Raw genomic sequence first — 26,766 nt, forward strand, 5'->3', positions numbered from 1 at the left:
GGACAGAGAGAATCGGAGCGTTAGGGGCAGAGCTCAGCCCTGGGGGAGGCTGGGACAATTTCTCACACTCCCCAGCAGCCCTGGTCGGGCTGGGACAGGCCTGGATCCCAGGGAGCTGCCTCTGTCCTGGGTGCCTGACACTGAGCAGAGACGTCACTGCAGTTCTCAGCCTGGACAATGGGGACCCACTTTTGTACATTCGCATTTGGTTACAGAGGCTGCAGCCCCCTGTTCCCCAGCTGGCTGTAGCTCAGATGGCAGAGTCTGGAGCATAGGTACCGACTCCGTGGGTGCTCCAAAAAATTGGGCAGCTCCCCGGCCCCCCGTCCAGCTCACCTCCACCTCCGCTCCGCCTCCTCCCCTGAGCGCACCGCGTGTCCGCTTCCCCCCCAGCTCCCAGCACTTGCACCTGTTTCGCTCGGCCAGGAGGGAGGGGGCAGGAGGAGGAAGGCAGCACCCTTGGGGAAGAGGTGGGGCTGGGACGGGGATTTGGAGAAGGGGTTCAATAGGGGCAGGGAGGGGGCTGAGACTTTGGGGAAGGGGTTGGAATGGGGGTGGGGTGGGGAAAGGGTGAAGTCGGGGTGGGGCCGGGGGGCGCGAGCACCCACCGGCACTGGGGGAAGTTGGCGCCTATGGTCTGGAGAGGAAAAGGGTCACAGAGATGAGAGCACCTGGTCTCTGATTTACAACGCCAGCCTGGGGAGCTGCTCCTCTGCCCTGAGTGCCTGGGACCCAGCAGAGATGCCCTGGCAGCTCCTCTCCCCGCTGCTGGGACCTGCTGTGAGGGCTGCAGAAACTGCTGCATCTCCCTGCTGGGGCTGCTCCTCGGAGGGTGAGAGAGGAGGAACCTGACGCTGTGCAGAGTGGAGTGAGAGGAGGGAGGCACCAGATATAAACCCAGGGGAAGCTGCACGCTGAGCCCATCAGGGCAGGTTCTCAGCATTTAGTGTTTGTGTTTCTATTTCTTGGGCGGGTGGGGGGTGTCACAGTCGGTGTTGGGTTGGTTTGTGTCTTTACCTACTCGTTTATAAAACTGTCTTCATGCATTTTTTTTCTCTGAAGTGAAAAGCTGAATCCTTTCGCAATAAGCTGGCCAAATGCTTCACTGATACAACTCAGAAGCAAACAGTGAAATACAAGTACAGAGCCAATATTCATAACTTCAAATACAAGAATGATACACACAGCATAAGCATAACCAGCAAATGACAACCTTTTCATAGACACCTCACTTCACCATCTTTGTACAAGATTTGTTGCAAGTATATGACAGTGGTTGCAATAATGGTCTATATGGTCATAGTTCAATTAGATAAGGTCACACCCCTATCTGCTCTCAATGGACTTGCCTGGGAACGTTCCATCTGGAGTCTAGGTCATGGCTTCTGCTGTGACTAAGCGAAATCAGGCATGGACGTGGGACTTGCCCATGTGACTCTAAACACCATCTTGTTACCTGTCATTTTCCACTCTCTCCACTGAGGGCTTTGTTTGAAACAATGGGGGTTTCCATCCACAAGCTATAAAAGGCCCAGGACACATCTCCATTTGGCCTCTTTCCTGCTCAGACCTCTTGATGATGACCTTATACTAATGGGAGCGTTCTAACCAAAGGACTGAGGACCTTCCAATGATTCAGAAGCAACCAGAGACTTAAAAAGCCAACAGTTTATTCCATCACTGCTACAAGCGTGATTCAAGAACTTTGCAATTCTTGTATGTATTTGATTCCTTCAACCAATTTTAACTCTCACCTTCCTTCCTTTTCAGAAATAAACCTTTATATTTTAGATACTAAAGGGCTGGTCCTTTAAGATCAGAAGAACCCTTTCGGTTGAGGAAATTGGGTTCCAATAACCACTCATCAGTAATTTCAATGGTTTTGGTGGTGATATAAAGCCTGGAATGACTAAGGAGGCTGCTTTTCTGACTTCTCGTTAGCCAGTGTGGTGAAACAGAAGTTAACTTTTGTTGCTGGTTTGATTTATCTTATGGGAGCAAAATCACCATTTTGGGGGTATGTCTGCCCCATTTCTCAGCACTTTGGCCTGAATTTGGTATTCTCAGTTGTGACCCACTAAGGCACAGTGAGAGATGGCTTTTGCTCCTCTGCCTACTGCTAATGACAGTGAAGCCACAAGACAAAGTCAACAGCAGAGCCAGAGCCAGAAGCTACATCTTCTATCTTTGCTGTTCTCTTCTTTCCCCGTTTGTGTGCGTTTGCCTTATCTTGCCACCTAGGAAATGGGATTGGACTTTAACAAGAGACACCACAACAAAGACAGCTCCAGCCCATCTCAGCTGATCTCTCTGATTTCCTCAGGACAGCTGTTACCTTCTTCAAAACCATCCAAGAGACTGTCACATAAGGAACTTTCCTTCTAAAACCTCTCCCAGCTGAAGAGAAAGGGCACAGGGGATGCTGTTAACGACAAGCCTTACTGACTACTTTACATTTCCATTGCTTTAACTTGGTCTCTTTTTCTCTCTGTGTTTCAGTAACACACTAGCAGGGATGTGAGAGGTGTGTTTGCCATGGGACTAAGCGGGCTGAAGTCTCTCTCTACCAAACCACAAGCCTTGTTTCACCCGTTCAGTGTTGGACGGTGACAGGGGCACGTTAACACCTTTCACTCTTTCGGGGCCCTTGAGCCTGTTTAAATGACCACAGAAGTTCCCGCCCCTTGTGTGAGTGGCATGGGGGACTGAGCGTCTTTTCTCCTTTCTCCCCTCTAGGATGTCAGAAGCCCCATAGACGGGGTGTGGCTCCTCCCCCTGCACACGCCATTAGTCTGGCCACAGGCTGAGACAACACAACTGTCCCAGGGCACAACTGCAACGTGGTGAAGGTAACACGTGGGTTGGAATCTCCTTTGGTTTATTACAAACCCGGGTTTCTGCATTTCCTACAAAACTAAATCTGTTTTCTAAATCGCTTCTCTGCTCAGGCTGCGTCTACGCCCCTTTGTGTTGGTAGAACGTATGTCGCTCAGGGGTGTGAATGAGCCACCCCCCGAGTGACACAGTTACACTGACCCAAGCGCCGGTGTGGGCAGGGCTATGTCGCTGGGAGAGCTTCTCCTGCCAACATGGCTACGGCTCTCGCTGGGGGTGGGGAGTCTCAGCGGATACACTGGAGAGCTAATGGCGGGGCCGCTGCATCGGTGCCAGCGTAAGCTCCCCAGAGCAGCCACCACCTCAGGGCAGGGACGATGGCCCTGACTGGGGACACAGTACGGGCCTGTCACCTCCAGGGCACTGGGTTCTCTTCTGTCCCCGGCAGGAGTGAACAAACGTCTGTATGACGTGGTGACCATTCACAGACCGGGGAGGAATGAGCTTGTAACCGGGTCCTTTCCTGGCCTGCCTCCCCGCTGCTCTGGGCTCCTTCAATAAAGCACCTTCAGGCTTCTCTTTTGCAGCACCCGTGGTTTCCTTTATTTACAACTAGTACCCACCACCAGCAACACCATATACAAAGTGTACAAGGCTTTGGTCTCCTCTTTACAGGGTTTCTCCCTTCCCTCTGGAGACTACCCCTTCCCTGGCCAATCCCCCTTTTGCACTGGCTGCCAGCCAGCCTTTATAGCTCTCCTCTGAGCAGGCCCACAGGTGCAGCCAGTTCCTGAGGCCAGGCACCAGCCTTCTCCCCAGCCCCAATCTATTTCCCCTGATTGAGGCTGGCTGAGCAGGGGCTAATTAGGTGCTTGTGCACCAGCACCCTGCTACATACCTCCCCCCTTAAGCTGGTGCCAGGCCCGGCCTCCCTCGGCCTCGTCTTCCACGGCCCGGGATCTTATTCGGTTGTTGCGCCCCCTTCCCAGCCGAGGGGTCCCCTGTAACAACCCCTTGGGGTGTTTGCACTCCCCAGCCGCAAAAGGCACATTCGGTCGGGAGTGAGGCACCCCACCGGTCTACGCTTACCCAGAGATCCTCACACCATTCACAGGGCTGGGCTGGCCGCGCCAGAGGCTGCCCTTCCCTTTCCAGCGGGGGTGATAGCTCAGAGTCCACTGCCCCGAGTCGGCCCCCTTCCTCTGGGCCAGGTTCTCTGTCCCTTTGTTGCTGGGCCTCCCCCTGCAGAACGCCTTCCCCATCCCCGAGGGCTCCCTCCCCCAGGTGGTCCTGCCCCGGGGAGCTCCCTGGGCTCCTCAGACATACCCTCTTGCTTGTTCTCCTGGCTCTGTTGTCTAGGCTGTCCTACGCTCCCCCCCGGAGGTTGTGGGGCCTTCCTTTGCTCCTGATTCACCTCCGCCGGGGCCTTGCTCTCCCTTTCTAGGGTTCTTTTTCTCCTCCTCCTGGGTTGCTTCCCCCCGGCCGCCTTTCCCTTTAGGGGAAAGCGCCAGTCCTGCCCTAGGACCACGGGGTACGCTAACCCTTCAATTACCCCCACCCGTTTCCAGGTAAACCGCCCATCTACTTCTAGGGGTACCTGGGCCACGGGACAACGTTTTCTATCCCCATGGATGCAGTCAACCCACATCCGTCCCCCAGGGATAAGCCAGTGCGGCTTTACTACTCGCCATTGTACAAAGGAGCAGGCGGAGGCCGTGTCCACCAGACCCCTCTGGGCCCTTCTCCCTACCCGCACCGGGATGGTGGCCAACCCACGCCTCCTTTCCCCTGCCCCAGTCCTAGTCCATCCACAAAAGTCCGCCGCTCCGCACTCCATCACCGGGCAGTCCCAACTTTTGTGTCCCAGCTGACCACATTGCCAGCACACGAACTGCCCCGGGAGGCTAGGGGTCCCCTTGGGCTCCTCCCGTCGCCGGTCCGGTGGTTTCCCCCCGCTGTGCTCCCGGGGTTTCCTGCTCCCTTCTGGGCCTCGCAGGACTCGGTGCTCCCCCACCGGGAAGTCCGCCTCTGCGTACTCTTCGGTCCTTTGCACGGCCGCTTCCAGCGTGGCCGGCTGATGTCGCCGCACCCACACCCGCACGCTGTCAGGGAGGCCCTGCAGGAACTGTTCCAGGACCACTTGGTCCACTATCTGGCCCACAGTGTGGGCATCGGGCCTCAACCACCGGGTTGCCCAGTCCATTAGTCTTTGTGCAAAGGCCCGGGGTCATACACGCCCTGTCCATCGGGCTGCCCGAAGCTTCTGCCGGTACTTCTCGGCCGACAACCCGAGGCGATCTAAGATGGGCACTTTTACCGCCTCGTAATCCCTGGCTTGGGTCTCTGTCAGGGCCATGTATGCGGCCTGTGCCTCCCCGGTGAGATAAGGGCCGAGCCCTAGGGCCCAGGTGGTCCAATCCCATCCGGCTCCCAGGGCCACCCGCTCAAAGGTGCCCAAAAAGGCATCGGGGTCATCGGCGGGGGCCATCTTACACAGGCTAAGGCCTGGAGTCCGGGCACCATCCCCCACCACAGCAGGACTCACCAAACGCTGGAGGAGCTGCTGCTGTACCGCCGACTGCTCCTTGATGAAATCCTGGAGGGCTTTCTGTTGCTCAGTTTGCCAGGCGAGGAGGGCCTGCCGCTCCACCTGGTGGGACTCCTTGAAAGACTGTAGTGTCTTCCCTAGTTCGGTCTGCTGCTCTGCGAGCCATTGCAGGGTGCCTTCCATGCTCAGGCTGCCACTCTGTGTCTATGGCGCGGCTAAAGGTTCCCGGACAAGCCCCCACATGTAACCGGGTCCTTTCCTGGCCTGCCTCCCCGCTGCTCTGGGCTCCTTCAATAAAGCACCTTCAGGCTTCTCTTTTGCAGCACCCGTGGTTTCCTTTATTTACAACTAGTACCCACCACCAGCAACACCATATACAAAGTGTACAAAGCTTTGGTCTCCTCTTTACAGGGTTTCTCCCTTCCCTCTGGAGACTACCCCTTCCCTGGCCAATGACCCCCCCCTTTGCACTGGCTGCCAGCCAGCCTTTATAGCTCTCCTCTGAGCAGGCCCACAGGTGCAGCCAGTTCCTGAGGCCAGGCACCAGCCCCAATCTATTTCCCCTGATTGAGGCTGGCTGAGCAGGGGCTAATTAGGTGCTTGTGCACCAGCACCCTGCTACAGAGCTGGTGTGAGGGGAGCTGATCTCAGTCCAGTGGCAGGTGGGCAGATGGCCACAGAGCAATGACCAGCAGGAACACTGGAATCTATTGGCCATCAAAGCATGGAGGCCGAGGAGTGAATTGCCCACGGGACCAAACTCATCCTGTCCCCAGAGCTGGTCTCGGTAAATCGGTGTGAAGCACATTGACGGGACACCTCGGGGAAGTTTGCACAGCCATTGCTGGGGCTGCAGGTATTCTGTGGCCGGATACACAGAGACTCAGGGTATGGCTACACTTGCAAATTTGCAGCGCTGCAGCAGGGTGTGAAAAAACACCCTCTGCAGCGCTGCAAAAAGTGGCGCTACAAAGCGCCAGTGTAGTCAAAGCCCCAGCGCTGGGAGCCGCGCTCCCAGCGCTGTCCGTTATTCCCCACAGGGAGGTGGAGTACGGACAGCGCTGGGAGAGCTCTCTCCCAGCGCTGGCGCTTTGACTACACTTAGCGCTTCAAAGCGCTGCCGCGGGAGCGCTGCCGCGGCAGCGCTTTGAAGCGCTAATGTAGCCATAGCCTCATTCTCCAGTCCCTCATTTCAGCATTTGTCACGGGCAAGAAATTCAGAGTAAAATACGACAATAAAATATGATCATGATTAATGGGGAAAAACCTGTTTCTTTCTAGGTGTGAAACAGGGAAGTTCCAGCAGCTGGAGGACACGTCTCCTGATCTGGAAATCAGTCTTGGTTATTGGTGCCAAGAAAACCAGTGCTCTGAAGGAGACTGAGGAAAATCAAAGGTACCGAGAAGGGAGCTAGGGGGGAAACGGTTCGGACTTCCGGAAGTGACAGGCTCTGACCAATTAGTGGCAATAGCTGCTAACATAAAACTGAAACAAATCAGAGTGAACCAATAAATTATCATTCCTGACTCAGGGGAAAAGGCTGGGTGGGGCCATGTGCCAAGGCAACAGCAAACGGTTCATAATCTGTAGTCATTTGAATGTGATTCATTTTTCCACTAACAAGTTTCTCTGAAGTGGTGAGAAATCCAGGGTCCAGGGGAAGGGAGCCATGGCCCATTCTCCTGTCGGACAGTCCAGTCGTGGCTTAGTCCTGTTTATACATAGAGAAAAGAGTCCAATACAAACAGTTTAATCCAGCGAGAAAGTCAGTCCATTGGCGGATAGAGCCGGGAGCTGGTGGGGGGCAGAGCTGGATTCTACCTCACTGTCTGACCTCTCCCTGTCTCGATCGTTACAGTGTGGAGAGGAACAATGACAGACCCCACAGGAGGGTGCTGGTTTGGTGCTTAACCACACGGCGAAGGAACGAGAGCCCCAAATTCCCCCTGGTGCTTTGGGAGCCAGGTTTGCTGTTTGAATTCTGCAGTTCAGATGACGTCAGGCCTGGGCGTTTCTCTGGCCTTAGGGGCCTGCTTTGCTCACAGCTGTGATGGCCGAGTGGCTAAGGTGTTGGACTCGAAATCCAAGAGGGTTTCCCTGCACAGGTTCAAATCCTGCTCACAACAAGGCCAGTGTTTTAGCCACAGCCCGTCTAAGAGGCCGGGGCGGCTGAGTCTCCCCCAAACGGCCGCCCATGCAGGGGGGAACACTGGGGATGTGGGGCGAGTCACCCCTCCGTGGGCCCATTGTCATCTTTCGAGTGCTGGAAGCGAAGCTCCAGAGAAGTGGGGGCCCAGCCTGCACCCCTTTCCGCTCTGCCTCTTAACCCGATGGCCTGTGCTGCCTCCTCCCATCCCCCCTCCGCCTCTTCCCCCAAGGCCTGCGCCCCACCCCCGCTGGGCCTTTTCCCCCGAGCCCCCTCCCTCTCTCTGCCTCTTCCTGCCCCTGCTCCGCCTCCTTCCCCAAGGACCCCCCCGCCCCCCGTTCACCTAAGGTAGGAAACAGTGATGGGTGCCTGGCCCCATGGCCCCCTGGTAGCCCCCCTTAGGGGAGGCGCAAGCAGCAGGTGAGTGGCGTCTTGGGGGAAGAGTGAGGGGCAGGTAGGGGGTCTGGGGGAGGGGGCAGAGGGCAGTGAACAGCAAGTGGGCGGGGCCTTGGGGGAAGAGGATGAGCAGGGGCGGGGCCTCTGTGGCCGGGCCATGGTCTAGGCACCGGTGGCCCCCTAACTTCTAGGGGTCACTCATCTGAAACCCAGGATGAAAGTGACATGGGCCTGAGTCTTGTTGGGGCTGAGGCTACATCACACCTTTACCTTCGGGGCTCTACCGGGGCATGAAGCCCCCAGACACGGCCAGAGACAGGGCAAGGGGCCTCAGCACGGGAGAGAGTCAGGCCCAGAGTTAGACGAGGGGGGCAGAGAATATTCTTCAATCTGGTTAGTTACACGTCACCCTTGCTAGAAATCCTTCCTGTATTTTCTCCAGTTCACTCCCTGATGCTGTATCTCTGCCCCGTTCCCCTGTTTGTGCCACTTGTTATATCCTTGGGGCAGCCGGTGTAGGAAGCAATCACTTGAGGCCAGAGAGCAGACAGCTAACCAAAACCTCCATTTTATTTACAGATACAGAGAGCTCACTCAGCCGGTTGAAACCGGCTGAGCTATCCCTTAATAGTCTAACTCAGTTGCCATAGTAACAAAACCCATGACAACCAAATACACAACATATTCCTCCCCCCCTAATAAGAACATCCCCTAAATAAAACACACACTAAACTAGAGAAGGAGGGTAGACTGCCTCCATTCCCGGCTAAACCCTGGGGATTATTTTGCCCCATAACCGTGGGTTCGCCCTAACTAAAGATCCAGCCGATGAGGAGGCCTTCTGTCTCTAGGTGGATTACGGCGAACTTCTGGTGTTGTTGCACCCGAAAGTACTAGGGGCTCAGGGTCCGCAGCATGAATAGGTGAGGAGGTGGTATCAGCTCGTGCTGGGCAAAGGGGTATCTCAGCTGCCGGCAGTAATGGAGGAGAACAGTCAGGAACAGGTGACTCATGATTCGGTGTCTCACCAGGAGGGGTGAAGTCAGACCCCTCAACTGCAGATGGGTCCTGAAGACTGGCATGACCTGGCAACAGCTGATCTACATGTCGCCGCCAGGTAAGATTCTCTGCAGTCCGGACTGTATAGGAAACAGGTCCTGTTTGAGTGATGACCGTGGCCGGGACCCATTTAGCTCTGGAAGTATAATTCCGAGCCAAAACTGGCTGTCCTGGGCTAAAGGTTCGGTCTTTTGCTCTGGGTGCCCGTCTGATGACTTGATATTGCTGCTGATGTTGCACAGTTTGTCTGGGTTCAGAAGGTTTCAGCAGATCAAAGCAAGTGCGCAGCTGTCGTCCCATCATTAGAAAGGCTGGGGAAGCCTGGGGTCGTAGCATGAGGTGTGTTTCTATAGGAAAGTAAGAAGGTATCCAGACGCTTTTGAATGGAGTGTTGTCCCTTTGCTGATTTCAAAGCGTTTTTCATTGTCTGCACAAATCTTTCAGCTAATCCGTTGGTGGACGGATGATATGGTGCTGACGTGATGTGGTGTATCCCATTTGCCTTCATAAAATTTTGAAACTCCTGAGAGACGAACTGCGGTCCGTTGTCGCTCACAAGTTGTTCTGGCAGACCAAAACGACTGAAGAGTCCTCGTAGTTTTTGGATAGTACTCTCTATAATGCAGTCCACTACTGCAGAGACTTCTGGCCATTTAGAATGGGCATCTACTGCCACCAAGAACATGCTTCCTTCAAGGGGGCCAGCAAAGTCAACGTGAATACGTTGCCACGGGTTTTCAGGCCAGTCCCATGGGTGTAGGGGTGCCCACTGGGGTGCATTTCTTACACTCTGACATGACATACAAGCTTTTGCCTTCTCTTCAATAGCACTGTCCAATCTAGGCCACCAAAAATAGCTTCGTGCAATTTCCTTCATGCACACTATTCCACAGTGACCGGAATGTAGCTGTTCTAACATCTGTGATCTCAGGGGTGGTGGAATAATGACACGCCTCCCCCACAACAAACAACCAGATTGGACCGATAACTCCGTCCGCCTGGACATGTAGGGAACAAGGTCGGGTGAGACCGGAGAGGTTTGTCGAGATTTTCCATGCATCACCAGGTCCATAACTTGGGATAATACTGGGTCAACGCGAGGTTGCCTTCTTTATCTGAGTAGCAGTGATGGGTGTATTCTCTACCTGTTCAAAGTAGAAGATTTCCTTTTGGGCACTATCTTGATGTTTGACCGGTAAAGGCAACCTTGAGAGGCCATCTGCATTGCCGTGCAGAGTGGATTTCCGATATTTGATTTCATATGTGTGTGCAGAAAGTATCAATGCCCAACGTTGCATACGACTAGCAGCTAATGGGGGAATGCCTGTGTAGGGTCCAAAAATTGATGTCAGAGGTCGATGGTCTGTAAGAAGAGTAAACTTTCGCCCAAACAGGTACTGATGAAACTTCCTAATTCCAAAAACAATTCCTAATGCCTCACGTTCGATTTGGGCGTAGTTAGTTTCTGCTTTGCTTAGAGTGCGTGAAGCAAAAGCAATAGGTCTTTCTTCTCCCGAAGGCATAATGTGTGACATGACCACTCCCACTCCATAAGGGGAAGCATCGCAGGCCAATTGCAGGGGTAAGGATGGATCAAAGTGCGTTAGAACTTCAGAATTTAACAATGCATCCTTAGCTTTGTTAAATGCAACATCACAGGCTTCAGTCCACTTCCAGGCCTTGTTCTGCCCAAGGAGCTCATGAAGTGGTTTTAGCAGTGTGGCTAACTGTGAGATGAACTTTCCATAATAGTTCAGTAGTCCTAGAAATGAGCGCAGCTGGCTTACATTTCGAGGTGGGGGAGCCTCCACAATAGCTTTAACTTTTGCAGGGGCCTTATGAAGACCTGCAGAATCGATGATGTGTCCCAAATATTCAACAGAGGGCTTGAAGAATTCACACTTGTCTTTGCGAACTCGTAGGCCATACTCTTCCAGTCTTTGTAGGGTAGCCTCTAAATTCTTTAAGTGATCCTCTTCATTTCTTCCAGTGACCAGGATATCATCCAGATAGCACTGAACTCCTGACAAGCCACACAAGATCTGGTCCATAGCCCTCTGGAACAGGGCGGGAGCCGATGTGATTCCGAAGGGTAGGCGACAGTATCGATAAAGCCCCTTATGAGTCACAATAGCATGTTTCCTTAGTATAGGGGTTAGACTGGTTTCTTCTTTAGTCATCCGGTGCACTTCTGCCCAGTTCAGCTGAATCTTCCAAGCCAAGACCTACCCATTAAGGCTGGGTAGTTACCTCTCACCACAAACAGTGGCAATTTAGCCGCCTGTCCATTGAGCTCCACCTTAACATCAATAGTGCCCAACATGGGCACAGCTTCACCTGTATACGTCTTCAGAACAGTTTTTGTTGCCTTAAGCGGAAGATGCTGTAGCTTTTCCTTGTACACAGTCTCAGGAACCAGCGAGACAGCTGCACCGGTGTCTAGTTCCATGCGTATAGGTTTGCCCTCCAATAAGGGGGTTACCCAGTATTCATGTGAGCCCGCTGCCAAAGACAAAACATGCAGTGGCACTTCCTCTTGTGAGGAGGTGTCACCTTGATCATCCTGGGTCTGCTCTAGGGTATGCAAGGTTCCTCTTTTTGTCGGCCAGACCACAGGCCTCTTTTTCTTTGGTTTACAGGCATACTCAATGTCTCCCTTTTTGCCACAGTGTCGACACACCAGGTCCTTACACCAGCATTCTGATGCCTGGTGTCCTGGCTTACCACAGCGGTAACATTCTTGACTCTGCACAGTTTTGTGGGTCGGTTCTTGTGACACTTTTTGCACCCTAGGGGGTGCACCGATGTATTGTGCCTCCCTTGTAGCCAGTTCCATGGAGACAGCAATATCAACAACCTTCTGTAAGGTAAGCTGAGCCTCTGTCAGTAGGCGCTTCCGTATAGCTTCACTGTACAGGCCACACACTAACCTGTCACGCAGGGCATCATTTAACATTTCTTTAAATTCACAGTGTTCTGCTAGCTTTTTTAGAATGGCTACAAATTGTACAACTGTTTCATCTTCCTTTTGGTCTCTTTTGTGGAACCTATATCTTTCAGCAATTACCAGTGGTTTGGGGGAAAAATGGGACCCCAGGATTTCCACAATGTCACTGTAAGATTTAGTTGCTGGCTTAACAGGGTGCAGTAAGCTGTGTAGCAGGGAGTAGGTTTTAGCCCCTACAACACTTAAGAATATTGGCACCTTCTTCGCTTCTGTAATGTCATTTGCAATAAAAAAAAGCTCAAAACGCTCAGTATACACATGCCACTGCTCTATATTCTCATCAAAAGGTTCCAGAGGCCTGGTCAGAGTAGCCATGATTTTAGTTTCACTTTCACAGTCAGTGCAAACAAGCAGCTTTTTTTGTTTGTTTGTTCTTTACCTTAACTTCTACTTCCTTCTGTTACTGAAGCAGCACTGGAGTCTCACCCTCGTCGCCACTTGTTATATCCTTGGGGCAGCCGGTGTAGGAAGCAATCACTTGAGGCCAGAGAGCAGACAGCTAACCAAAACCTCCATTTTATTTACAGATACAGAGAGCTCACTCAGCCGGTTGAAACCGGCTGAGCTATCCCTTAATATTCTAACTCAGTTGCCATAGTAACAAAACCCATGACAACCAAATACACAACACCACTGAATTCTCAGGTTCTGTCAAATAATAGCAGCAATCCCGCCATAACACAGCAGCCTGAAATCTCAGCTCTCCCCCTCCCCTCGCGCTAACGAGAGAGAGGAGACCCAGGCAGCCAGTTTCTCTAGGACAGAAGACAAAGGACAGAGGCTTGTGGGAAGATGAGATCGGATGCTTGGCTGGAAAGAGGGGGCATCTGGACTGGGGAGAGAAAACAGCCAGAGCCCACATGGATGCAGGAGAGACCTAGCTGGACTGTGCAGAGGGAGGTTAGTCCTGAGGCCCTGAGAGTTTCCTGTGCTATGTTCAGATGCTCAATAAACCCCTCTCTTACACTGGCTGAGCATCACTGCAGTCTAGACATCGGGGTTGCATTCTTCCTCTGGGAGTAGAGGCCCCAGGGTCCAGAGGGAGGGGACTCCCTGAGGGGCCCATGGCAGACAGGCATGCTCAGGTCTCAGAGAAGTGCCTTTCACGGAGGCAGAGGGGCCTTTACCCTCGAGAGAGAGTGACTCTCCAAGAAGGGCTGTCACACTGAAGGGGGTTCCTTCCAAGGACTGTACGGGGCTGAGAGACTGCACAAGTCCTGGGAGGCAGTGACACCATCCATGGATAGATAAACAGAGGCTGGAAAGGGAAGTGATTCAGCTGTAGTGAGACTGATACTGGAACACTGCATCCCGTTCTGGTGTCCACATTTCAAAAATAACGTTTTAAAAACTGGAGAGGGTGCAGAAAAGAACCATATTTGAGGGATGGAGAAGATGTCTTATAAGGAGGCATTGAAAAGCTCAATCTGTTTAGAGGAGAGCTGATTGCAGTGTGCAAGTGCCTTCGCGAGAGAAAACACCAAGTATTTAAAGGGCTCTTTAGTCTTGCAAAGAAAGGCATAACAAGAACCAATGGCTGGAAGCAGAAATCAGAAAAATTCTCATTGGAACAAGGCAGAGATTTGTAAGAGGGAGGGTGATTCATCACTGGAACAAGCTGCCAAGAGAAGTGATGGATTCTGCATCTCTTGATGTCTTCCAATGAAGACTAGAGGCCTTTGGGAAGGTGCTTTAGTCAAAAAGAAGCTATTGTGATACACAGAAGGGCTGGGATATGCAGGGAGTCAGATTAGATGCTCTAATGGTCCCTTCTGGCCTTAAAGCTACTAATTTATGAAAAACTGATGTTTTATTGTGTAGCGGCTCCATCCACAGACTGAACAGTCATTGAGTGCGGTGATCCAGGGGAAACAAGTCAAACACCCAACGAGGCTGGCCAGGGGCAGGACATCAGCTTTGAGGGGAGGGGTGGGTGTGGCAGTGACATCACAAAGGCCTTTTGCAGGAACTCGGCCTATTGGGCAAAGGTGGTGGGGAGGGGGTGACCTCACAGAGAGAGAGACTCTGACATCAGCCGGGCAGAACCGAGGTGCAGGGCCAGGCCTGTCTCTGAGACCCCCCGGCTTTGCTGCCGCAAGTCTCCTTCGTGAGGTCTCTCCTCGGGGGCTGAGAGAGAATTAGGATTCACAGCTGTGAGCATGAAGAGGAACCTCTGTGGAGTTTTCTCCTTTCCTGCCACTGACTGTGCCGAAAACAAACTTCCCTTTGACAAGGTAAGAGGCTGAGAGAGGTTTGGAACCTGTTCAGTCTGATCCACCTGGCGCAGGCAGCATTCTAGGCCCAGGAAACACTGGCTTCAGGTGCCAGAATTTGATTTCCTACCTAGGATTTGATGGTTGGAATCCCTGGGGACATTGGGCTTTGTCCTTTTTGGTTTCCCTTTTCCTCTTTCCTCCCTCCTTTCGCCTCTTCTCCTGCTTCTTTTCCCCCTTTCCCCTGCTTCCCTCCCTCTACCAAGGAGGGGTGTGTGGAGTGTGGGCGGGGGAGGGAGGTTGCTCTCATTGCGGGAGGTCCTCTCCAAGAGGTGGGGCTGGATCTGAGAGTGATCTCCTCTGATGGTGACCTGGGCCATCCTTTGGCACATCTGGTGAGACCCCTCAGCCTCCCGCCCCCTCAGAGTCTCAGTGCTGATTGGCCGAGCAGGGGGCTATCGACAGCGAGGAGACTCAGGTCCTTTTGGTCTTTTTTCAGATCAGGCAAAGAAGTCACAACCAATCCAATGTTGGTCTGTAGCTCACTTGAGAGCACTTTATTCTGATCAGTCAATGTATAAAATTCAAGATGTGACAGGTAGATTGAAAGTCAGGAGCAGTGTTTCCTCTAATTTGTTGTCTGTGTGCGGAATGAATTGTGTTGTGCACACCAATATGGAGGTGAGGTGTGACACATCACCTGTATATTGGTGCACGTTACAAAATTCATTCTGCACATGGATGTGTGACGAGGCGGTTCTGGCGGGACTCAACTGAGAGTGCCAAATCAGGACCAATTGCTGAAACAGGGCAGTCACAGCCCTAGGCTGGGGTTTTTCCACCTCTAAGGCAAACCAAACCAAACCAGCCAGACAAAGAGGACTTCGGTCTCACCCGACTGGCTAACCACAAGTCACACGAGCAATTTCCTTAGACACTCCAGTCTCCCAGGATCACCACCAGTGCACTCGTCCTGGGGATGAATGGTTATGAAAACCAACACCCCAATAAAAGGAAAAGGTTCTCTCGATCCCAAAGGACCAAGCCCCAGACCCGGGTCAATATACACATCAGATCTTACCCACAAATCACACTGTTGCCAATCCTTTAGAATCTAAAATCTAAAGGTTTATTTGTAAAGGGAAAAAGGTAGAGATGAGAGCTAGAATTGGTTAAATGGAATCAATTACATACAGCAATGGCAAAATTCTTAGTTCAGGCTTGCAGCAGTGATGGAGTAAACTGCAGGTTCAAATCAAGTGTCTGGAACATCCCCCGCTGGGATGGGTCATTCAGTCCTTTGTGCAGAGCTTCAGGTTGTAGCAAAGTCCCTCCAGAGGTAAGAAGCAGGATTGAAGACAAGATGGAGATGATGCATCAGCCTTATTAGGGGTGAGCTGGAGCCGGTTCGCACCGGTTCGCACTGTTAAGTCCTTGGGGCAGCCGGTGTAGGAAACAATCACTTGAGGCCAGAGAGCAGACAGCTAACCAAAACCTCCATTTTATTTACAGAAACAGAGAGCTCACTCAGCCGGTTGAAACCGGCTGAGCTATCCCTTAATAGTCTAACTCAGTTGCCATAGTAACAAAACCCATGACAACCAAATACACAACACGCACGAACTGGCTGTTAAATTTAGAAGCGGTTTTAGAACCGCTTGTTAACTGGCTTCCCTGCGAGAGAAGCTGTGATGGGCTCTGGCTGAGAAGGGTGTAATTCCTCCTCCCGGCCGCCGGGGGGCGCTGTGCTGGGCTGCGGGAGCCATTTGGGCTGCCTCCTGACCCGGTTGCTGCTGCTGCTCCTCGGACCTCTGGCCCTGGGGCTCCTGCTGCTGCTGCCTGGTGAGTCCCCGGGGGGGGAAGGGGGGGGGCTGCTCCCAGCCGGTCCCCGTGTGAGTGTCTGTGTCTCCCGCCCACAGCCCCCCCCTGCCGCAGCCCCCCCCGCCCCCAGCCCCCCCCTCCCCACAGCCCCCTCTGCCCCCCCTGCCCACAGCCCCCCTCTGCCCCCCCTGCCCACAGCCCCCCTCTGCCCCCCCTGCCCACAGCCCCTGCCCGTGCCCCCCCTGCCCACAGCCCCCCTCTGCCCCCCCTGCCCACAGCCCCCCTCTGCCCCCCCTGCCCACAGCCCCTGCCACAGCCCCCCCGCCGCAGCCCCCCCCGCCCCCAGCCCCCCCCTGCCCACAGCCCCTGCCACAGCCCCCCCGCCGCAGCCCCCCCTGCCCACAGCCCCCCTCTGCCCCCCCTGCCCACAGCCCCTGCCACAGCCCCCCCGCCGCAGCCCCCCCCCCACAATTCACACCACTGTATTCATCACATTGTTAAGTTCTGAATTAGAAATTTTAGCACACAGGTTTTCTTGATGGATGATACAGTGAAATTTGACTGTCCGACGGCCAATTTGATCTTCAAGTAACTTTACAAATCCCTTCTGTTTTCCGACCATGGCAGGGGCATCATCTGTTGTCACACAAAATATTTTTCTGATGTCAACTCCTCGTTCTTTCAAAACTTTCCAGTATATCTTCCCCCTTTGTTGTGCCACACAGGGGGTTTAGGCAACAAAGTTCCTCTTGGATTTCATTGGAAGCACAACTGCCAAACGTGGAACGTCGTTTATATCCACGCTCTCATCAACTGCCACACTAAACACTGCTGTGTCTTTCAATGCAGTCGTCTGCTTTTCCTTATTGTTTTCTGCCATCTCACTTATGCGTCTCTCAACCGTTCTGGCAGAGATGGGCTCAGCTCGCCCCCGCTCTGGGGTTTCAGCCGCTGGCTCCTGCCAGCTGGGGTCTCAGTCCCCTGCCAGCCTGAGATTCCTTCCCCCAGGCCAGCAGCAGGTGCTGAGTGGGGCTGCGGCAGGGGCCAGCAGCGGGAAGGAACCCCAGAGTGGCGGCAAGGGGCCATCAAAAATTGGCTCGCGTGCCGTAGGTTGCTGACCCCTGGCCTAGAGTCTCGCTCCAGTTGAACAAGTGCTGGGGCCAGGCTGGAAAGTGACTCTGCAGCAATGGCTCCTGCTCGCCCCATCTCTGCCCCTGAGTGTCTGCGCGGCGCAGAGCTGCTGCCCCAGCGCCCCCAGGCTCCCCCCCCCATTAGCAGTGGCTGTAGCTACTGGGGAGGACACGCCCACGGGACTGCAGGACAGTGAGCGGCTCTTCATGCAGGAGGGAGAGGGGGAGCCTGGAAGGGGCAGCTGGAGCAATCAGTGGGGAGGGAGGTGCCGGGCACCCAGCCTTGCCCAGCTCCATTCCCTGCAGCGCCCCCCCCACCCCCGGGGGCAGACTGACTTGCCTGGGAGAGGGGAGGGGCAGGGAGAGGAAAAGCCAGGTCCTGCCTCTGCCTGGTGCCCGCACTGCTGGGGAAATGTGCTGCTGGGGGGACAGTGTCGGGGGATCCCCCAAAGTGGCTCCTTTGATTCTGCTCTTTTCTGGCGTTTGGCTCAGAAACTCTGTTCCTGGGAGAGTGTAATAGTGTCTGGTGGGTTTCGTCCCGGTGGGAGAGGTCGGGTCTGTGCTGTAATAGCGTCACTGAGGCTTCTCCCAGCATGGCAGAGTCTAGAGGGACAGAACCTGGCGGCTCGGGGTGTGAAATGGACTAACACTAATTCAGAAACCTCCCGAATTTCCCTTCTCACCCTGACAGGCTGCAGAATAACGACCCCGTTTTTCTCCAGAGCATCCCATCTTCCCAGGGGCCGGGCCAGGGAAATGGCTGTGGTGGATCCAGCTGAGGTAGGGGATGTGGGGGGAGCTGCTGGGGAGGGTGGTTGTTGAGGGGGAGGGTCAGGAAACACTCAGGGTGAGGTGGGGGGGACAGAGACTGATAAACCTGCTGGGACATGCCCAGCCTAGGGCCTGGTTTTGAACAGACCCATTGGGAGTGTGTGAACATTCCCCCATTTCTGAAGCTGGAAACACCCCCTTGGGCGGGGCTGGGAAAACAGAGCAGAGCACTGGAGCCTGAACCCCCCAGGCAGAGACTGCGATGAAATACAAAGGGGAGGTGCTGGGATTCCTGTCCCTGTTCTCCGCACTGAGCTTTGCCTCCCACCTCAGCCTGTGGCTAGCAGGTGGGTGGGAAATGGGAAGACCCTGCCCTCCTCCGCCTGCTGGGAGGGACAAGGAGCTCTCCCCTTCTCTCTGTTCCCTGCAGCCTCCTGGCCCCTCTGGGCAGGGTGGGGTGGGATTCTGCTCCTCTGGCCCTCCCAGACCCATCCTACTGTGCTGCTTCCCCCATGAATGGTGGGGCTGTGGCGGGAGCAGCAGGCACTGAGTGGGGGGGCACCTGTTATTAAAGGGGCCAGTGAGCTTCGAGGAGGTGGCTGTGTATTTCCCCATGGGGCAGGGGGCTCTGCTGGACCCCGCTCAGAGAGCCCTCTACAGGGACGTCCTGCAGGAGAACTATGGGACTGTACTTGTGTGATGGAGCGGTGTGACGATGCAGTTCTGGCGGGACCCAACTGAGGTGCCAAATCAGGACCAATTGCTTAAACAGGGCAGTCACAGCCCTAGGCTGGGGTTTTTCCACCTCTAAGGCAAACCAAACCAGCCAGACAAAAAGGACTTTGGTCTCACCCCACTGGCTAACCACAAGTCACACAAGCAATTTCCTTAGACACTCCAGTCTCCCAGTATCACCACCAGTGCACTCGTCCTGGGGATAAATGGTTATGAAAACCAACACCCCAATAAAAGGAAAAGGTTCTCTTGATCCCAAAGGACCAAGCCCCAGACCCAGGTCAATATACACATCAGATCTTACCCACAAATCACACTGTTGCCAATCCTTTAGAATCTAAAATCTAAAGGTTTATTTACAAAGGGAAAAAGGTAGAGATGAGAGGTAGAATTGGTTAAATGAAATCGATTACATACAGTAATGGCAAAGTTCTTAGTTCAGGCTTGCAGCAGCGATGGCATAAACTGCAGGTTCAAATCAAGTCTCTGGAGAACATTCCCCGCTGGGATGGGTCATTCAGTCCCTTGGGTAGAGCTTCAACTTGCAGCAAAGTCCCTCCAGAGGTAAGAAGCAGGATTGAAGACAAGATGGAGATGAAGCATCAGCCTTATATAGGCTTTTCCAGGTGTAAGAATCTCTTTGTTCTCACTGTGGAAAATCACAGCAAAATGGAGTCTGCAGTCACATGGACAAGTCTCTGCATACCTTGCTGAGTCACAAGGCGTGTCTGCCTTCTCTCCATGGGTCAATTGTGTAGCTGATGGTCCTTAATGGGCCATCAAGCAGGCTAGGCAGAGCTAACACCAGCTTGTCTGGGAGGCTTCCCCCAGAAGCACAGCACAAACTTGAAATACAGACAGCATAGAGCCAACATTCATAACTTCAACTAAAAATGATACAGACATACAGACAGCATAATTATAACCAGCAACCCATAACCTGGCCTTAGACACCTTAGATGACCCCCTTTATCTAAGATTTGGTGCCACTGCAGGACCTTGGTTGCAACCCATGTTCTATATGGTCCCAATTTATATCAATAACGTCACACCCCCAACGCAAAATTGATGCAGGAAGGGATGTCACAAACATCGCTGACTGCATCCCAAGAGCCCCCTTTCCTTGGGTCTGTCTCACTACAGGTAGTGTTGGGCTAGAGGCCGTACCAGTGTATAACAGAAATGGTTTATCAAAGTCATGTTCAATAACATGATTGAATCTCTTTACAAACTCAAGGTATAACTTGGTTAGCTTTTGCAGCATGGTTCCTGTATGTTTCATGTGATCTTGCCAAGAGCTAAAGAAAACAGCTACTTTATCCATACCAGCTCTGGCCAATGTTTGGAACCCAATTAACATTAAACCAATGTAGATATTGATGTTGTTCATAGTACAGGAATCTTGGCATTTAGCCATGAAAGCAATATGGTCGTGTGCCTCAGTTTTCCCTTTCATACAGCACATCAGGTCTGGAATGTATTTTCCCCTATGAAAAGTTCCAAAACTGTTTACAGGCATTAACTGTGAAACATCAGTATAGCAAGGCCCTTTAACATAAAGTGTGTTTTCATGTATTCCTTTCAACATGTTCAAGGGATTTTCCAAAAGATTAGGCACATTGTACATTTTTACAGTTCTTGGCAATAGCAACACATTAGTTACAAAAATTAGCATTAGCAATAACAACAAATTTATTGCAAGTGTCCATTTACAATCATGTTTGTCATGCCACATCCTTGGCTCAATACCATTGGAGTTTGGGCATTTTAGGGTTAACCAGTGGCTTCCCTTTGCAAAATTCAGTCTTCTCTTTCCTTCTTGTTCTGCAGGATTAAACCCTGATTTCTTTTGCTTATCAGAATTCACCGGCTGATGGGGTGGGCCCTCTGTGCTAACAGCTATTAGCAAGTCTTTCTTCTCCCTGCCAGCCAAGTAATTCGCATCAATACAAACACTAGCTTTTAACTTCTTAGCTGCTATGGATTCCAAGGCTGGATTTTGTTTTACGGAGATATCCCACAAATCCAAAGAGTCTGAGGGCTTGGCTACACTTGCAAGTTGCAGCGCTGGTAGAGGCTTTCCAGCGCTGCAATTAGTAACCGTCCACACCTGCAAGGCACATCCAGCGCTGCAACTCCCTGGCTGCAGCGCTGGCTGTACACCTGGCCAGGTTGGGGTGTAGCGATTGCAGCGCTGGTGATCCAGCGCTGCTCATCAAGTGTGGACACACACCAGCGCTTTTATTGGCCTCCAGGGAATAAGAAGATATCCCAGAATGCTTTTAACTAAATTACTCTCTTTGTTTTGTTATGCAGCCTCTCTTTGTTTTGTTGTGAACTCCGATTGGAGCTCCGTTGAACTGCTTATCTAAAAACAAACACTGATCACAGCAAACAGGAGCTATCTGTACCTGGCTGTGAACGATCAAATGAGAGGCAAGCAGTTTGCTTGAGAGAGAAACAGCATTGGATGCAGGCTGTTTGCAATTAAGACTAAGGGTTCGCGAACATTTTGTGATTTTTCAATCCAGGGAAGCTAACACACAGTGTTGGCTCCAAAAATCCACTCTCTCTATCTTCCCCGCTCCCTGTCACAGTCCACCCCCCCTCCACCCCCCTCTTTTGAAAAGCACGTTGTTGCCACTTGAATGCTGGGATAGCTGCCCATAATGCAGCACTCCCAACAGCACTGTAAATGCTGCAAATGTGGCCACACACCAGCGCTGGTAGCTGTGAGTGTGGCCCACACCAGCGCTGGCCCTGCACAGCTGCACGACCAGCGCTGTAACTCCCAGCGCTGCAACTTTCAAGTGTAGCCAAGCCCTCTGGGTGAGAGCTGGCTTGCTCTCCCCTGCCTCCTTACGCATTCAGCCATAAAACTGTTTTGCTCTGAAACACCAGTAACTGAATCTGTCCTCAGATCCTGAAGCACAGACTGCTCACTCACATAATCAGCATGGAGACATTCCTGTCTCAACACCATTGTCTTCCCAACAGGCTGGCCACACACAGCCAGGTGGTTATAGGGCTGCTCAACTTCCTTAACAGCTTCTACTCCATCTGAGACCTTTTCAAAGCTGCCCACACTGGATCTCTCAAAAGGAAAGTCAGTGGATCCATTCACAACAGAAAATTTCTGGCTGTTAGGAACTAAAACTTTCTTGATTAAATCACTTTCACACCCTTCAGTTGCAGTAAACTGCTTGCACAGGCTACCATGAGGATTCCTTTCCTTGTGAGCTTTTCTAAGCAGCAATTCACCCCTCACAGAAATTCTGCCCTTCCCTGCTTCACCTAGGGCTTGCTCTAAAGGAACACTTCCCTGAGCAACCCCAGATTCTTTCTGGGTCTTACTTACATTCAGAATCACCTCAGGCCCATCAGGCAAATCTCTACACAATCCCCTTTCAGGCCAACTGATAGACTTCCTCGATAACAGGTTAGAAGCACTCTCCTTCCCTTGGCCATGAACAAGTTCAGGAATCTTTTCCTTTTTGCTACAAGTTGTCAACCTGTCAGTAGGTAACACAATTAAATCACCTTTTTGCTCCCCTTGTGCCCTGGCTAGGGTATCACCCTGATCAGACAGAGTTGCTACACCCTTTCCCAACCACACATTAGCAACTGGCAAACTACGAGCACCAGAATTGTCTGTTCTCTGGGATTTTGCTAAGACACTAACTGGATGCAACCTAGTTACAGTGCCATTCTCCCCATCAGACACAAACTTAGGACCATTCCCTTCCTGGGCTTTAGCTGTATTTACAACCAACTCCGAGACAACTGAATCACCCTCAACCATCACAGGCTGAAAGGCACCTTCTGTCTGCTCCACAGACACAGAAGAGCCGGAGACACATTCTCCTTCACCAGACACACAGCTTGGGATCTCATTTCCCTTGTCCCAGCACACAGGGCTGTTCACAGACAACTGCTTGGAGACTGGGGTAGCTTCCTCCACAGGCAAGTCAACACCCCTGACCGACACAGGCACATTCCCTTCACTGTCACATTTCTCCACACAGGAAACAGGTAAGGGACAGGGACACTCATTTTCCACTACCCCTGTCTTCCCAAACTGCTGATTGGACAAAGCCATCAGCTCACAAGGCTGCCTAGGCTCCTCCGAACTTTCCCTACCAGGCACACTGCCTCTCCCAATAGATAAGCTGCTGCTTTTTTCACTACACTGAGCTACTTCCAGCAAATCACAGTTACCCATTTCAGGTTCACTTTTACAAGCTGCACTAGCCAACAATCCATTACCCATTATAGATCTACCCTCTTCTTCTTCAGTTAGGGCTTTAACCTGACCATCTACTTTAATCTGCTTCTGAGAAACATTTTCCTCATCCATGAGATCTTTCTGCTCTTGATCTAACTGCAGATTTCCTTCTGAGACATCAGACAGACATTCAGAAACTCCACTCACAGACACACTGCTTTTTGGCACAGACAAACCTTTGGAGCAACCCACCTCAGGCAAATCATTGCTCACAATAGACACAGGTTTAAGATCACTCCTCTCCTGTGACTGGCTACCGGGACTGAACAAAGCTTTAACATTTTCCCCAATTAAAAGATCTTTAGGCAATAACTTCCTGACGCCAGCTATCACTTCATGCTGAGCCCCATTCCACTCAAGGTGGATTCTGGCCAAAGGCACACGGACAGTAAACTCACACTCTGATTTGGTAAATAATCTTCCTCTTTGATCAGATCTGCTTTAACAAGAGTGATGTTAGAAGCCATAATTTGCCCTAAACAGCTTTTACCATTGACTTTTACACTCTTTATGAATTTTTCATTACCACTCCCATACATAGGACTGGCACAATTTATGGGGTCACCCTCTAATGAACACACAGTAACAGCATTGACATAAAAGGTGGCATTGTTGGGGTACATTTGGTTACTCCCAGACAACTGCTCAGAGTTATACAACATACCAACATTGTTACAAACTGGACTTTCAAGAGGATACAATTTCTGATGTTTTTCCCTTGCTTTTTTGACTTGGAGCTGAAGTCTGGCAGTTTCTTGTTGCATCTTGTGAGGTTCCTGCTGCATCTGTCGAGTTTCCTCCTCAGCAGCCAGCAGCTCCAGACGCCCTTTTTCTTCTCTCTTAGCAGCCTCTTTCTCCAGCTGGGCCAAGACTTGCTTCTCTTCCATTCGAATTTCTGCCAGTTTTTGCTCATATTCAAACCGCAGGCTGTCTCTCAAGGCTCGCAGTTTCCTTGCTTTTCCTGACGCTTTCTGTCTCATGGTCACTGATCTTTAACCAACCAAACTCTCAATCCCAAGTTTAAAATTTGGACAGCGTGGGGTTCTGACCCAAAGCTTAATTGACCTGGTTCTGTGGATCCAAGCATGACTACGCCACTGTGACGATGCAGTTCTGGTGGGACCCAACTGAGAGTGCCAAATCAGGACCAATTGCTCAAACAGGGCAGTCACAGCCCTAGGCTGGGGTTTTTCCACCTCTAAGGCAAACCAAACCAGCCAGACAAAAAGGACTTTGGTCTCACCCCACTAGCTAACCACAAGTCACACAAGCAATTTCCTTAGACACTCCAGTCTCCCAGTATCACCACCAGTGCACTCGTCCTGGGGATAAATGGTTATGAAAACCAACACCCCAATAAAAGGAAAAGGTTCTCTCGATCCCAAAGGACCAAGCCCCAGACCCAGGTCAATATACACATCAGATCTTACCCACAAATCACGCTGTTGCCAATCCTTTAGAATCTAAAATCTAAAGGTTTATTTACAAAGGGAAAAAGGTAGAGATGAGAGGTAGAATTGGTTAAATGGAATCGATTACATACAGTAATGGCAAAGTTCTTAGTTCAGGCTTGCAGCAGCGATGGCATAAACTGCAGGTTCAAATCAAGTCTCTGGAGAACATCCCCCGCTGTGATGGGTCATTCAGTCCCTTGTGTAGAGCTTCAGCTTGCAGCAAAGTCCTTCCAGAGGTAAGAAGCAGGATTGAAGACAAGATGGAGATGAAGCATCAGCCTTATATAGGCTTTTCCAGGTGTAAGAATCTCTTTGTTCTCACTGTGGAAAATCACAGCAAAATGGAGTCTGCAGCCACATGGACAAGTCTCTGCATACCTTGCTGAGTCACAAGGCGTGTCTGCCTTCTCTCCATGGGTCAATTGTGTAGCTGATGGTCCTTAATGGGCCATCAAGCAGGCTACGCAGAGCTAACACCAGCTTGTCTGGGAGGCTTCCCCCAGAAGCACAGCACAAACTTGAAATACAGACAGCATAGAGCCAACATTCATAACTTCAACTAAAAATGATACAGACATACAGACAGCATAATTATAACCAGCAACCCATAATCTGGCCTTAGACACCTTAGATGACCCCCTTTATCTAAGATTTGGTGCCACTGCAGGACCTCGGTTGCAACCCATGTTCTATATGGTCCCAATTTATATCAATAACGTCACAACTTGGCATTGTATGATGGAGGGGCTCACCCTCAACTAAGTAGCACTCTGTCATAGTTTTATTCCCCACTTTGAACTTTAGCGTCCACAAGATGGAGACCTGCATGGACTCCTCTATACTTAAATCCTAGTTTAGATCTGGTAAAGCTGCCACCAGCCAGGTTTTTAGTGTCTGGCACACTCCCTGTTCCCCCAAACTTTCCCTGGGGAACACAAATCCAAACTCCTTGAATCTTAACACAAAGGGAAATAATCCATTCCCCCCACCTTCTTCCCCCACCCCTAGTCCTTGAGAGAGATACCTTGATTCAAACTCCTTGAATCAAACAAAGAGGAATTCACTTTTCCCCCCTCCCCTTCCCCTGAAAATCCAACCAAGGGAAGAAATCAATCAAGTTCTAAAAAGAAAAGATTTTAATAAAAGAAAGAAAGTACACTATCTCTGTAACACCAGGATGAAAAATATACAGGGTCTAGCTTATAAACCTGGAGAGACTTCCCCCCTCCTTCCTCAGAATAATCAAAGTAACAGCAAACAGAAATAAAGATATTTCTTCAGCAAACACACAATTGCAAATGCAGAAATTAATTATAAGACTAATATGCCTTTCTAATACTCAGTATACTGGATAATAGGAAATACTTCAGGAAAACTTGGAGAGCTTGAAGATATGTCTGGCCTCTCTTAGATCCAAAGAGAGAACAACAACCCAAACAAAGAACACAGACAAAGCCTTCCCTCCACAGAGATTTGAAATTATCTTGTCCCTTGATTGGTCCTCTGGTCAGGTGTTCATCAGGTTACTGAGCTTGTTAACCCTTTACAGGTAAAAGAGACCTTAACCCTTAACTATCCGTTTATGACACACTCGCTAGGCAAGGGTTCCAACCCCTCTTCCCCCAGCCAATGAATTGAGAGAGGCTGAGGATAGGTATTTGTGTCTGGTATCATGGGCCCCTTCTGAGAGCCCTAAACACCCCTTTTACTCCTCTTCTCTCCAGCGTGCCATAGTAGAGTTAATTTTGACTACTGAGCTGAAGTCCCTGATACTTGGTTTAAGCCTTAGACCTACTTTGCGCTAGTGCTGCACTACTACTGAGGCTCCCTCACTAACAGCTAAACTCACTGAGAGCTGAAGTCACTAAAGAGCTGAGATCACTGAGAACTGTGTTAAGTGGGGGGAGGCTGGAAGACAAGTTGGTGAGTGGCTTGGAGAGCAGAGAAGCATGGTGAATGGAGTAAATAGTGGAGAGGCTTGGCGAGTGGCGCGGAGAGCAGATTGGCTGGCGGAGAGGGACGGATAGCAGATTTGCTGGCGGAGAGGAGCGGACAGCAGGGTGGCTGACACAGGAGCGGATAGCAGATTGGCTGGCGGAGAGGAGCGGATAGCAGATTGACTGGCGGAGAGGGGCGTATAGCAGGGTGGCTGGCGAAGAGGGGCGTATAGCAGGGTGGCTGGCGAAGAGGCGAGGATAGCAGGGTGGCTGGCGGAGAGGGGCGAATAGCAGATTTGTTGGCAGAGAGGAGCGGATAGCAGATTGGCTGGCGGAGAGGGGCGGATAGCAGGGTGGCTGGCGGAGAGGGGCGGATAGCAGGGTGGCTGGCGGAGAGGGGCGGATAGCAGATTGGCTGGCGGAGAAGA

The 26,766-nt window shown here is 51.7% G+C and overlaps 1 long non-coding RNA gene and 1 other non-coding gene across 2 annotated transcripts; both read left to right on the top strand.

Moving 5' to 3' along the window:
* The first annotated feature begins 6,670 nt into the window (after positions 1–6,670).
* Positions 6,671–12,863, top strand: LOC123378290. Its single transcript, XR_006582547.1, has 3 exons — positions 6,671–6,779; positions 7,243–7,349; positions 12,638–12,863. It is a non-coding gene; the product is annotated as an uncharacterized LOC123378290 (long non-coding RNA).
* TRNAS-CGA lies at positions 7,429–7,510 on the top strand. The gene has a single exon. It is a non-coding gene; the product is annotated as a tRNA-Ser (tRNA).
* Positions 12,864–26,766: the final 13,903 nt, after the last annotated feature.

Source organism: Mauremys mutica, chromosome 10 (genome assembly GCF_020497125.1).
Source record: "Mauremys mutica isolate MM-2020 ecotype Southern chromosome 10, ASM2049712v1, whole genome shotgun sequence".
In the NCBI taxonomy this organism is placed as follows: Eukaryota; Metazoa; Chordata; order Testudines; family Geoemydidae; genus Mauremys; species Mauremys mutica.